Source organism: Gymnoscopelus microlampas (assembly GCF_963454915.1).
Source record: "Gymnoscopelus microlampas genome assembly, chromosome: 21".
Lineage (NCBI taxonomy): Eukaryota > Metazoa > Chordata > Actinopteri > Myctophiformes > Myctophidae > Gymnoscopelus > Gymnoscopelus microlampas.
The window spans coordinates 41223607-41237956 of record NC_139958.1 but is presented as its reverse complement, the minus strand read 5'-3'; the positions used below and the strand labels follow the sequence as shown (position 1 = coordinate 41237956).

Here is a 14350-nt window from a genome sequence, read left to right as displayed (position 1 = left end):
CATCTTTTTAGCATTGCTTTTACTTAGATTGCTGCATTTTTCTCTTCCTGTTTTACCTGTTCTTTTAAATTATTCTTATTATTGTTATATTTTTAAATGCATTTCTATGTGTTTTTATGCATCTCTACTATTTTCTTTATACTTTTTTGCCTTGAACTTTTTTCCCCCCCTGTGAAGCACATAGGTATTGAAGCACATTGGTATTTGTTGTCTGAATTGTGCTAGATAAATAAAGCTTGATTGATTGATTATATTGAACATACAGTAAAAGTTTACAGATTGGCTACAAACCCTTCATATTTCACTTAACCACTTGAACCCCAACATCCATATTATGAGGGGAACATTGGCCAAAATGAGAAGGTGTACAAGCTCACGACACGTTGCCGCGTGACACATTGTAAGCTTGTAGATCTGTTATTTTGGGGAAAGCGATGTGGTCCCTTTGGTAGAAGGGGAAAAAAGCAGTCCAAATACAGAACAAAGTCTAGAGGGCTTAAGACAGTGGTTAAGCAAAGCTAATGAATATAGGACATGGGTTTATTGCATCTCCTTGCTCACAGTGGAAAAATGAGGTGTCAACATCCTCTTTTTTTGGTTCACATACTGTCTGTAATAGAAAAACTGATGTAAAATGAGAAGTTTATTGCATTGGCCATGGTGGAACCATGACTCACCAGATGATGAAAACCTCCACATTCAGAGCAGGGAAGACCGATTCATGCATACTGTACCGTCACCCGCGGTGGACAAAGTACCCAAGTACTTGAGTCAAAGTACAGATACTCCTGGTCAAACATTACTCAAGTACAAGTGAACAGGAGTGCTTGCATTTAAAAGTATTCAATTATTCAAAAGTACATGCTTTTAAGATACTTAAGTAGGGTATTCAAAAGCACAAATTGCTAAGTACATTTTCTTTTTAATATCAATGCATTGCTGACAATTAGACATTTCCCCTAAAAAAAATCTGAGGTTTTCCAGAAATGTTCAACAGATATCAGCGATAGTGGAAAATAGCAGATCTACAAGCTCACAACGCGTCACATTGTGATGCGTTGTGTGCTTGTAGATATGCAATTTTACAATACAGTGTTTGAAATTGGCCTTAAGTAGTTCATTCATAATGCACTTTTTCCCTGCCTAGAAGTGTATCTGACAATCCAAAAATACAAATACTCAAGTAGAGATACTAAAAAAAAAGTACTGAAGTACTGAAGATTGATTGATTGATTGATTGATTGATTTTATTTGGTGACATCATCAGTACAGTACTCGAGTAAACAAATACTTATACTGTAGTTACATGTCCACTACTGGAGGGCCGTTACACACACATACTGCAACGTCATGCGACGCAGCAGAAACGAGGCAGAAGGACTTCCACATGCATTTGCACGCAACACACACATCAACACATGATGCACAAACTTCTCCACATACTCAACGGTGAGGACTCATATAGTTATCCCCATTCCCCTATTGCTTTAGTTTCCCAGTTTCATGAGAGGAAAGTGTCTGGGTAGCGTTTACTACAGGTAAATAGATATATGTGCGCCAAGAAGTTACTATATGCATCAAATATGTCAGTGCAGTGACTCTAAACATGTTTAATTTCAAGGACAGCCAGTTTGATATGCATGAAACCACAGACCCCCCATTTGATATGTTCTTTCTTTCTTTCTTTCTTTCTATCTTAACCTATTTAGACCTGAGGCCGATCCTAAAAACGCCTTCTAAATCCTGACCTAGGTTTTCTGAAAAACGTCAAATGTTTATTAAAGAATTGCACAAAATGTATGTTGCTATGTACTGCACATAGCAACAACAACCCCAAAAGGGGTTCCTGTCCTGAAAGGTATAGTTACAAACAGGGGTTCCCGACTTAAATGGGTTAATCTCTGGGACCCTAATCTACACCAATCAGCCGGTGTTAATGTAACTCTGAGAGTGTATACAAATGGAACCAAATGGACCAGTAAGGGTCCATTTGGTTCCATTTGTATACACTCTCAGAGTTACAGCCCATAAAGGGTGTGTGAAGGATAATATATAGGATTAAAAAATAAAGAACAGTTAGCCCAATGCTGAATGTATAAGCACCGCAGAAGCCACGCTCATTAGAAACCAAAGCCAATTAAAAGACCAAAAGCCACTGAGAAAAAGAACCACCAAAAGACACACTGACACAAGCAAAAGTCAATCAATCTACAATACAAGTTCCTGAATTTCAAAGAGTAGAAAATCATCAATCATACTCCCCTACAAGTTTCACAGAGCCCCCAAAACATGTTCAAATATTGTACTTACCTTGTCTCATAGAAGAGCCCCTTCCAGTGAGAATAAGTGTGTGTGTGAGCCCTCACACACTCTCGGTTGTAGTCAGGGGAGCGATGATGTCCTCAGAGGAACCAAGTCCTCGGTGCCTTGCTCAAGGGGAGAACGGCGTCCTCTGTGTGTTTGCAGAGATTCCGACGAGGTTGGCAGATCCTCCTCTCCCCTCTCAGTTCTTGGTTCTTCTGTCTGTTCTACTGAGCTCCACACTGGCTTCTGTCTGCTGTCCCACTGACTGACTGCACGGGGGCCGAGAGAGAGAGAGAGAGGGAGAGAGAGAGAGGGGGGGGGGGGGGGGGGGAGAGAGAGAGAGAGGGGGGGAGAGAGGGAGGGAGAGGGAATGAGAGAGTGAGTGAAAGGCAGAGAGGAGGAGAAAATGGCTTTGAACTGAACTGCGTGAGGAGCCTTTGAGTTGCAGCCTCTGCCTTAAACTCTCCAACCCTTAAATAGCTGCCTCTCTCTCTCTCTCTCTCTCTCTCTCTCTCTCTCTCTCTCTCTCTCTCTGAGCTGGACTACTGGCTTTCAACAGAAATGACACACTTTTTTTTTTGGAATGACTGAATGAAAGAAAACTTGGCATTTATGAGGATGTGGGTTTACCACAGCATAGAAACAGCATGGCTCCAATGTGGATGTCAGACGTTATGTGAGCAGTCATCCATGACAATGGTTCTACAACCTTTTTTTCATTTCAAGGACCCCCCAGTTTATGACGCATTACTCCAAGGACCCCCAACTACAGTTTTCTATCTCTGGAACCCCCCCAAATACAGTGTTCATTTGACTCCCCTATCTTGCCTTAGCCTTTATGTCTATACTTTTTAGGCGTGTTTTACTATTTTGAAAAACATTTTGAAATACTTCAAATAGCTGATCTACAAGCTCACACCGTGTCGATGTAGATCGGCTGCCTAAAAGGTTTAGGCCAGGGGTCTTCAACGTTTTCAGGCCAAGGACCCCCTAGCTGAGAGAGAGATGAAGCGGGGACCCCCTCTATATCGTATATTAACATTGTGTTTCAGATTAAACCTTTTTTGTTCACGTGGTCTGCTCTTTTCCCCTCTACACCTATGCCTCTTTGCCAAAAATAGCCGATCTACAAGCTCACAGCGCCTCGCAGCGCGAGGCGTTGTGAACTTGTAGATCTGCTATTTTTGGCTAAAGTTCACCTCAGAAAAGGGATGCAAGGGTTCAAGTGGTTATGGTAAAATAAAAAATCCTATCACACAAAGATTTGGCGGAGCCCCTGTAGTAACTCTGAGGACCCCCTAGGGGTCCCGGACCGCCTGTTGAAGACCCCTTGTTTAGGCAGTAAGGGGAAAGGCACGCAAGATATAGGGACCAGAGCAGGGGCGCCGATTTATGTGCGCGCTACTGGGGGCGCAGCGCACACGCATTTTTTTTTCTGGGTTTGTTGCTTTTTGGGGTTTTTTGTGTTACTTTAATACGGTTCATTCGGTTAATTTGGTACAAAAAATGTACTCCATGAAGTGTAGATGTCGGAGGTTTTTTATTTTTTTGTGATGAGTTTGTGATGGGTGCTCGTCATTTCTCCTGGGGGCTTTAGCTACGAGGCACGCCACACCTGTGGTTTCTCAAAGTGGGTGCCGTGCCCGTGACACCCTAGGGTGACATGATGACGCAATTAAGTCCAGGGGTGCCGCAGGATACTTGCGTTCTTGTTTCCCTCTACACCAACGCTCGTCGCCAAAAATTGCCGATCTACAAGCTCAAGTAGATGCGTTGTGAGCTTGTAGATCGGCAATCTTTTGGCAAATGCTCACCCAAGAATAGGGATGCTGGGGTTCAAGTGGTTAAACGTCACGTATAAAGTTGCTTTCAATCTGTCCTAATGGAAATGGATATTCTCTCTAGATTTCCTCATGACATACTGCATCTTAGGGGGACAGATTTACATATTTGCGTACCATAATATGACAACAATGCAATAGGCCCTATGCACAGCAGCCATATTATCACTTCCTTCACAGGTGTTACCAATGATACTAATGAAGGCTCTGTTCCATTTAGTGTAGCACAGTGGTTTCCACGACCCCTATAATTCTGAGAGTGTACAAATGGAACCAAATGGACCCGTAACACCTGTAAGGGGCCATTTGGAAGCCCATGAGGGTCCCTGGACCCCAACTGTAGACCCACTGGTGTAACAGAGCGTTTCCAGTGGGCCAACATGCACAATATCAGCACCCTGACTCTGTTTGACCAGAATGGAACAGAGCCTTCATTAGTATCATTGGTAACACCTGTAAATGTCTTCATAATATGGCTGCTGTGAATAGAGCCTATTCAGGGGTGCCCTAAGCCAAAAAGGTTTGAGAACCCCTGCACTGCAGACTATGACAGCTAGCCGTTTGGAAACCCATGCTGTCACAGGGAAATGAATGCCAAACGACACATAGAATGCATACGATAGTCAGACCCATTGTCCAATGTTATCGTTCTAATATTCTATCATAATTATAGCAATAGTGAACTACTGTGCCAGACCGTTTATAGCTGGCAATTCCAGCCTATTTGAAGTCCATTGTGCTCTATCTAATCTCCTCACAGATATACAATGGACAGAATAAGGCCCTATTCTTTGGTTAACTCGTTAAGACCGGGAACGCGTCTGTGTCATTTTTAGATTTCTTCGGCTATTCAAAAATAGCAGATATACAAGCTCATGGCGCAGCACTTGAGCTTGTACTGTAGATCTGCTATTTAAAAAAAAAGAAAAACAAAGAAAATGTGTGCAAGTCTTTGAATATATATGTATACATTTTTAATTCAAATCTTTGCTTCTGGGGGTCCCTGGAATAACATGTTTTCAGATGTTTTGGGGTCCGCGGATAAATACATGTTGGGTGGTCCTTGACATGAAAAAAGTTTGAGAAGCACAGATATTATAGCAACATAAAAAATAATAATAATAACTGTTAGGATTTAGAAGAAATGTGTAAAATCCCCAAAATCAAAGATTTGAGTTAAAGATGCTCGCTTGAAAAAATATATATATTCCAAGATTTGCAAAAAGAATTCAAGTTTTTCAAAAATAGCAGATCTACAAGCTCGCAGCTTGTATATCTGCTATTTTTGAATAGCCAAAGAAATCTGAAATAACACAGATGCGGTTCCCGGTTTTGATGGGTTAATAATGTAATGAGAGGAAATTATTCCACAGCTGTGTGTCACAATAAGAGCCAGAGAGACACATCGGCCACGATTAGACTTTTTTTTTATGACATTGGTTTATCTGTAATTATGCGACCCGACGCGTCCCAATTCGTGAACCACTTTCAACTCTGAAGGAATAGTTGTGTTGCTATGTGCTCTGACACAGATACATCCCCATACGTCTAACAGCTGGGATAGGAACAGGAAACGGCACTATTTATAACAGTCAGGGCTGAAATTAATGCGTGTTGATGTTGAATGGGGGATACTGTTATGTGTGCTGTTGTTCCTCTGTTGTTGGAAACCACAAATCATTTGTACGTCTGTCCGGTTGACAGTTCACACACAAACACACAACACACACGATGGGGAAAACCTCAACATGAGTGGGAGACTGCTTAATAGTTTTATACCAAGCTATCCTTGCGTACATGTATAAATTATACTATACTATATTTCTAACCGCAAAATGCACAACTTCCCTGGTTCCGTGAGGTATTTCTTTCTAAGTTGCAATGTGGCACGGCTCTGTTTACACATTATTCATTCCTTTTAAATATACATTTCTCCTCTGACAGTTTTTTTTTAAAAGATATTTTTTGGGGCTTTTTCTGCCTTTTTTTTATACTTGTATTTTTGATCCCACAATTTTGTAATCCTATTTTTCACCCAGTGCCAATGCCTAAGCTTGTAATCCTGGGCGCTACTCTCCCTCTGCCAGCCTGGGGATAGCCCCGAACTGAGCTCATATGCTTCCTTCAACGCATGAGGAGCTAACAAGCCGCTTCTCGTCACCTGACAGGGGGGGAGTTTCCCCGGTAGGACGTAGCGAGTGGAAGGAACACGTTATTCCAACCAGTTCCTTCCCCTCCATCAGGCGCCCCGGCTGACCAGGGGGAGGCAGTATAGAGACCAGTGTTACTGCATGTTTTTCGTGAGGGCACCTACCCTAGGGGACACGGGGAGAACAGACAGGAAATGAGGAGAGAGATGGGAGGGGTGAGACGCAGCAAAGGTCGTCGGTCGTTTATTTCACACTGCACGCATACTGTATGTTCTCCGTGCCAATAAAGCCCTTTTGTATTGAATTGAATTGACTGATTGTTAAATTGATTACATTGTTTGTCTTGTTGTTTGTCTTGTCTTATGTCTGATTATTATGTTCATCTTTCTTTAATTATTAATTTAGGCCGTAAACTTTATAAGTCCTATGTGGGTTTCCTTTCTCACCTGCACTTATTTCTGTGTCTTTTTAAATTGATACCTTGTACTGTTTTTCATTGTGCCAATAAAATATACAGTACATGTAGTTGTATTGCTGTCAGTATGTCTGCTATTTTGTGTGTCAAGTACCAAAAAATGTCTTAAAGGGACAGTTCAAATGATTGGCTTAGGAATGCAACAAAAACTAAAAAATCAAGTCTCCATGGGGTGACTAATCGATAGAAAACAAGTCATTTTGGGGGTGAACTATCAACAAGTTTGATAGCAAGGATAATTACCACCTGTACATATTTGCACACATACACTGTAAAAATGATCTAATTAGAATCAAATACAGATTTGACAGATGTAACTGCACACACTGCAGGAGGTATACGTGGTCTGTAAGACAGCCGGGAGGTTTCTGGTTCAATCCCCCGACTCCTCAAAGTACCCTTGAGCAAGACACTTTAACTGCTCCTGATGAGCAGGTTGGTGGCCTTGCGTGGTTTTCTCTGCCGTCGGTGTGAAGCTGCGGTACCGAAACCATTTGTTCGTTGGCTCTTAAACCATTCATTCCGTGAACGCATCTCTGTCATTTTAAGATTTATTTTCTTTTAAGAAAAATAGCAGATCTACAAGCTCGTAGCGCGGCACCGAGTGCCGCGTTACGAGCTTGTAGATCTGTTATTTTTTTAACTCAAATATTTGCTTCTGGGGGTCCCTGGAACTACATGGTAAATGGTGCATTTATATAGCGCTTTTATCCAAAGCGCTTTGCATACACTATATCAGGGGTCTTCAACGTTTTCAGGCAAGGACCCCTTGGCTGAGAGCGAGATAAGCAGGGACCCCCATTATATATTCTATAAAATATTTGTTTTTTCATAGATTTCATAGGCAGCTTCATAGACTTGTTTCACAGCACTATCGACGCGTTGTGAGCTTGTAGATCTGCCATTATCAAAAGATTAGTACACATTTGAAAACTTGAATTGGGACATTCTGTATAATGAGTACTTTTACTTTTGATACTTTAAGTACATGTTGATGCCAATACCTTTGTACTTTTAAGTACATTTTGAATTCCGGACTTACTTAACATTTCAACATTGCAGTATTCTTTCACTCTAGTAAACAAATTGAGTACATTTTCCACCACTGGTAATGGGTTAATGTGATATACATTGCGAAGTGCATCTGAGTGGTCATTAAGACGCTATACAAATGCGGTCCATTTAGCGGTCCATTTACTCCCATGCTGCTCTGTTAACAACCACTATACTGTAGGCTGCCTGGAGCTGTTTGGCATCTGTGCACAGAAGCTAGGAGGCTTGGCATCATTGGTGGAAAAAGTACTCAAATGTTTGACTTAAGTGTCGATACTGCAATATGGAACATACTCTGTTACAAGTAGAAGTACGGAATTCAAAAAGTACTTGAGTAAAAGTACAAAAAGTATTGGCATCAAAAGGTACTTAAAGTACGAAAAGTATTCATTATGCAGAATGTACCATTTCAAGCTTTCAAATGTATACAAATCTTTTGAAAATAGCAGATCTACAAGCTCACAATGTGTCGCATTGTGAGCTTGTAGAGCTGCTATTTTCAAATGGCCGAAATGTATATAGGGCTGAAGTGGTTAATGTATGTTTCGTAATAATAATCAAAATCTACTAACTAGTAACTAAAGTTTTCAAATAAATGTAGTGGAGTAAAAGTACAATATTTGGATCTGAGATGTAGTGGAGTAGAACTTGTAAAAGTGTTTGAAATTATAAATACTCAAGTAAAGTAGCAAATATCTCAACATTGGACTTAAGTGCAGTACTTAAGTAAATGCACTCAGTTACTTTCCACCACTGCTTTGGCATCCACTATCCCCGGTCTCCAACCCTCATACCTTACCAAATGTGTTATCATACCAGACCAAAATGTGCTGAGAGACATTTACACTTCGCAGCTCAAGACAAGTAGCTGTGCAGTAAACAGTTACTGTAGCGTCATACAGTATAAACACAGCAGTGAACATGAGGTCAGATCCAGCTATAATGTCACTCTGATTATTGCGTGCAAGGCGTCACTTCTCACACTGACTTATGGTAAACTTCCCCTTGCACCCACACAAAGAGGAATGCCATTGGGTTTTGTCATACTGTAGCAATATCATCTGCGAAGTTACCGTGTATGACAATCTTGCCAGTGGTGTAAAGTAATTAAGTACATTTACTCAAGTACTTAAGTACAGTTTTGAGGTATTTGTACTTTACTTATTCACCAATACTTTTACTTCTACTCCACTACATCTCGGATACAAATATTGTACTTTTAATCCACTACAATTATTTGAAAACTTTAGTTACTAGTTAGATTTTCATTGTTATCACAAAACATGCATTAAACCTAATTAAACTTTGGCCAAATAGCCAATCTACAAGCTTCTACGCATTGTGAGCTTGTAGATCGGCTATTTTCAAAAGATGTTTATACATTTGAAAACTTAAAAGGGGACATTCTGCATAATTACTACTTTTACTTGAGTAAAGAATGTGAGTACTTTTTCCACCCCTGAATATTGTATATATTATTTGTATGCACTCTTGAATATTGTGTATTTGCTTGCTTGCATGCTGTCTTTAACTTAAAGGGCAACTTTGCCGATTTTTGCAAACAATAGGGTTTTGAGCTGTATTAGCATGTGACAATGCCCCTCCGTTGGTAGTAGACGAGAGGCAGTTCCACAGAAGCGGCTATAGGCTTTGGACTGATGCCTCCAGGACACTCCTGCAATAACTTTAGAACATATGTAAACACCATCTAACAACATTAATATTTGCAGACAACACAAATGACTATTTACCCAAAACAGGTTAAACAAATGCATAAAGAACTAAAGATGTTCAAAACAAAAGTCAAAGAAAAAGAAAAAGAAACTCCAGTCACACACCTCTCTCCTCCCTGACCAGGTGAATAGGTGTTTGACAGTCTTAACAAGGTGATTGACATCAGCTGGAGGAGAAGGTCTTTCTGGCACTACAGGAAACATGGGCCCATTGTAGTCAAGGAAGAACTGACATTCTGTACGATGATGTCACAGTCGCCAAAATCATGTTCAAAATATCAAAACACACAAAACTGCACTCCAACATTATGTTTATTAGGTCCTAAACTTCATTAAAATAGGGTTTGGGTGCAACATTGGCAGCCCTTTAACAGTGGCCCTAAAGCCCAATGCATACTACACCAAAGTTTGTTCGGCTTGGTTGGCTACAGACAATATGACATCATTCAGGGCTTCGGGGGGGGGGGGGGGGGGTCTCAGAACTTTCGGTTGTTCTGCGCCTCCAAGGATGTTTTGACTAGCGCTAACTGCCATTGGTCAGAAGTTGGTCAGACGTTCAAGGTGGGCGTGAGATATTACGTTTTGTTCCCGCATTCAGCCCAGCTTCATTCTGTCAGCGAGTGAAAAGCAGCGGTAGTTTGGAAGAGACACGAGCCAGGAGGTACAAACACCTCCGAAATCTCTCTCTAGTGACCATTCATAAACACAACATATCGCCCAAAAGGGCAAAACCTCTGTACCTCAGTCACAAATTCCCCCACAGCACGTTACGATATCTAGGTATTAATTTAACCATCTGACGACCAAGTTCGGACCCCCCTTGAAAACGAGATACTGCATCTCAAGGGGCTTATCTTCTGGCGAAATTTCAAATAAACAGCGTGAGCAACGGTGCACTCTGAAATCTGGCTTTCAGAACACAAAAGTATTCATTTGCATTTGCCTGTCAGAAGAGCTACACTATTAAAGCATGTAACAGGCGCTCTTTTCCAGAGCAACTTAGACAAGTGCTTGCTGAGTGCCTGTCTTACGTTTGCAAAGCAGCTGCAAAACGAACGAGTTGGGAGGGGACGTGATATCACTGCATTAGGAGACAAGTGAAACATAATTTTAAAAAATAGAAATTATTATTATTATTCATGATAAGGAAGTGTTGGGCAGCTTTGGCCATTACAAAAAAGATTAAAAATAAATAACTTAAATAAATAACTTTTTTTAGAGGGCACTTTTAGAGGGCACTTTGGCCATCAGAGGCACATTGCATTGTGAGCTTGTAGATCAGCTACTGTATATTTGCTATTTTAGAAAGAATTTGAAACGTATACGTTCTGAGTTGTGGGTTCCCCCAGAACTCAGGTTTAGTACCATCTCCTGAACAGGAACCCAAATTAGGTTCTGAGTGAGAACCTTACTGTATGTGAAACCCCAGCCATAGTGTGTGGAAAATCCACAACCTGTGAAATGAGTTTCACGACATGGTCCATATAGTTCTTTTAGTGGAAAAAAACCCATTAATATAGCACATAACTTGTATTCATATTTGTGGAGGAAAAATAAATCAAGTCGTACAAGAGGGTTTGATCAGCAGACAGTGTTTCAAGTTAAACATGTGTGCGTTTAAACACATTCTTTGTCCCAGAGGATCAAAGAGGAACCCTTCAGCCTCCTCGTCTGTGAGGACACGAAAATTTGTTGGGGGGGGTGAGTCAAAGGTCAAAGGTGACAGGAGGACCCGCGTTTTACTGAGGCCGTTCACATGTGGTTCAAACACTGCAGAGCAGTTAGTTTTCCAACTCCTCTGCGTTTGAGGCACACCGGTGGGCGGGTCTGCAATCTGAAGGCAACACCTGTATTCACAGCAAAATAGAGCAGATCTAACAAGCTCCTACAAGCAGTGGTGGGAAAAAGTACTCACATTTTGTAGTGAAAGTATCAGTAATGCAATGTAGAAATATACTCTGTTACAAGTGAAAGCCTGGAAGTCAAAATTCAAAAATAAAATCAAAACAAAATAAAATCTACTGTACAATCTCACAGCGCGTCACATATCGAAAATGTTTGGAAAATGTTGAATAATTTAGATTTTTTTTTTTTCAGTTTAACCAATTAAACCCTAGCATACATCGGCTTTCATAGATGATCTGATTTTTTTTTTTGGAGAGAGAAAATGTTAATATTTTTGTAACGTTTGAACACATATCTTGTATGGAGGTCCTTGGCACAAGATCTTTTCAGATGGGGGCTGCCAAATACAATTTGGTGGTCCTTGACATGCACGCACGCACGCATGCACAAACAAACACACGTGTGCCCGCACACACACACACACACACACACACACACACACCGTAACACAGAACTCCGTACTGCGGGGAATACTGTGTAATACCAAAACAGATCTGTGGGTAAATGTGCCAAACAGATGGGTGTAAGAGTAAGTCCAAACCCCAAATCATCGTTAAACCATTGTCTATTAAAACAACACAGGAGCTTTACTGCTGGACACCCGGCGTTGTGGCACGTTTGTGATCTTGTAGATCGGCAATTTTCCACATTTCGAGTAACAGAGGTTCTCAAACTACAGTATAGGTCGGGACTCGGGAGTAGGGATGCCAAGTGGTTTCGCGGGAAGGTTACAATGGGGTCGCACATTGACCACTGAATGTCAATGTATTTGTTGTTAAAACCACAAGGCGTCGCGCTGTGATGCATTTGTGTTACACATTGCTTTGCATTCTTTGAATTCTGCTAAATTTAACAGCAACTATTTTGTTTTTATTTTTTCCAGTAAGAAATAAATGAGTCTGCTTTGGGAGCTTACACGAGTATAAACATTTAGTTTTTCTTTTGATAGTTTAGACAGCAGCATTCTTTCTAGTACATTATGAGTGACCCAAAAGGCAAATCCAATCCAACACTGAGAACTAACACGTTGTTTCTTAACTTGGAGACATGGAGACTCCAACAAACACTCTATAGCAATGAGTAGCCTACTATCAGAATATAGAGCTCCAGTTCAAATTATGATTATTTTGTGGAGGTCATGGCCTGAAAAGGTTCAGATCCACTGGTCTAATGCATATCAAACTGCAGGATCCTTGAAAGTGAAAAAGGTTGTAGAGTCACTGTTCTAACATACTTGACAGTCAGCAGAAGTGCAGCCGGTCTATAATCTGGCCAGACTGACATTAGCATAAGAACAGGACTGGTGTGTGGCCTGACCTTTACACACAGTTGTAATCACTGTGTGGACCTGCTGGAGACCTGCATGGCACAACTATACACCGGATGAGTGTGTCACTGGTACAGTGGTGGGAAAAGTACTCACATGTTTTTACTTAAGTAATACCGCAACGTAGAAATACTCTGTTACAAGCAAATGTCCGGAATTAAAATTTGACTTGAGTAACCAAAAACCTATATAAGTTTAATAGAATAGTGCTTAATAGAAAATGGGAATTCAAAAGTATATCATGTTTATTAATATATTTCTAAATATATTTTCACAAATAAAAAATGACAGATGACAGCTTCTTCTATAAAAGTTGTCTGGCTTCAGAGACCATAGGAAAGACTTGTCCATGTATATTCAGTTATAAGTCTCCCTACAAAATCAATTAGACAGCTGCAGTTGATCCAGAACGCTGCTGCTACTAAAACCAAGAAAGGATCATATCTCCATTTCCTAGATCTTCACAATGGGGTCCGCTCATATTTCTGACATGCCATTATTCAGACCGTTAGCTTAAGTGTGTGGAATAGGGTTAGGGTCAGTGGTGTAAAGTAACTAAGTATTTCCAGTTTTTTTTCCCAGTACTTTTACTCCACTACATCTCAGAAGCAGATATTGTACTTTTACTCCACTACAATTATTTGAAAACTTTAATTTACTAGTTTGTAGATTTTTATTATTATTACAAAACCTGTTCAGCCCTACTGTATATACATTTCGGCCATTTCAAAATAGCCGATCTACAAGCTCACAATGTGTCGTGATGTGACACATTTTATACATATGAAAACGTGGGACATAGGGCATGAGTACTTTCTACTTTTGGTACTTTAAGTACATTTTGATACCAATACTTTAGTACTTTTAGTCAACTACATTTTGACTTTTACTTGTAACAGAATATTTCTACATTGCAGTATTGATACTTTTACTTAAGTAAAAGAAATGTAGTACTTTTTCCAACACTGGTTAGGGATAGGGTTAGTTATAACGGGGCCTATCGGAGCGACACAACATGTTACCCATTACATTGGCTCCCAGTGTGTCAAAGAATCGATTTAAAAATACAAATGTTTGTTTATAGAGACATGTTTCCATCTTGGAGCAGTTATTGAAGCAGTTTTCCACAACCCCCCCCCCCTGTCTTTCTCCTGTCAAAATCAAATGACCACAATGGAAATATTTTTCTGTCTCTATCCTTTTGACTGCTGTGCGCATCTGCCTTCAATTGTAGGCCTACATGTGTATTCTAATAAAGAATTCAATCAATCAATCAAAAAGACATCTTTTTATTTTATTTTTATAGGTACGCTCCCTTCTTTTTAATTCAAATGTCCTTTTGATATTGGGTTTCTTTCGTCATCAAACTCTATGAATGTCTTAATATGTCTGAGTGCTTAACGTTTTGTGCAAAGCCCTTTGAATTGCATTGTTGTTTGTGTACACAAATAATCTTGCCTTGTTTCCTATATGACATCATAACCCACACAGGCCACACCACATGAATGTAATTAAAGCAGAACTGATTATAAACTCCAAAGCGGAACACTGGAAATGCAGAA

The 14350-nt window shown here is 40.3% G+C and overlaps 1 protein-coding gene across 3 annotated transcripts in view; it reads right to left on the bottom strand.

Moving 5' to 3' along the window:
- Positions 1–2519, bottom strand: part of LOC311038247 (tenascin-like) — a 72897-nt gene extending 70378 nt beyond the window's left edge. For all 3 annotated transcript variants that reach the window (XM_084047645.1, XM_084047646.1, XM_084047647.1), the window contains exon 1: positions 2311–2519. The gene's annotated coding sequence lies outside the window, so the exon portion shown is untranslated. The remainder of the gene's footprint in view (positions 1–2310) is intronic.
- Positions 2520–14350: the final 11831 nt, after the last annotated feature.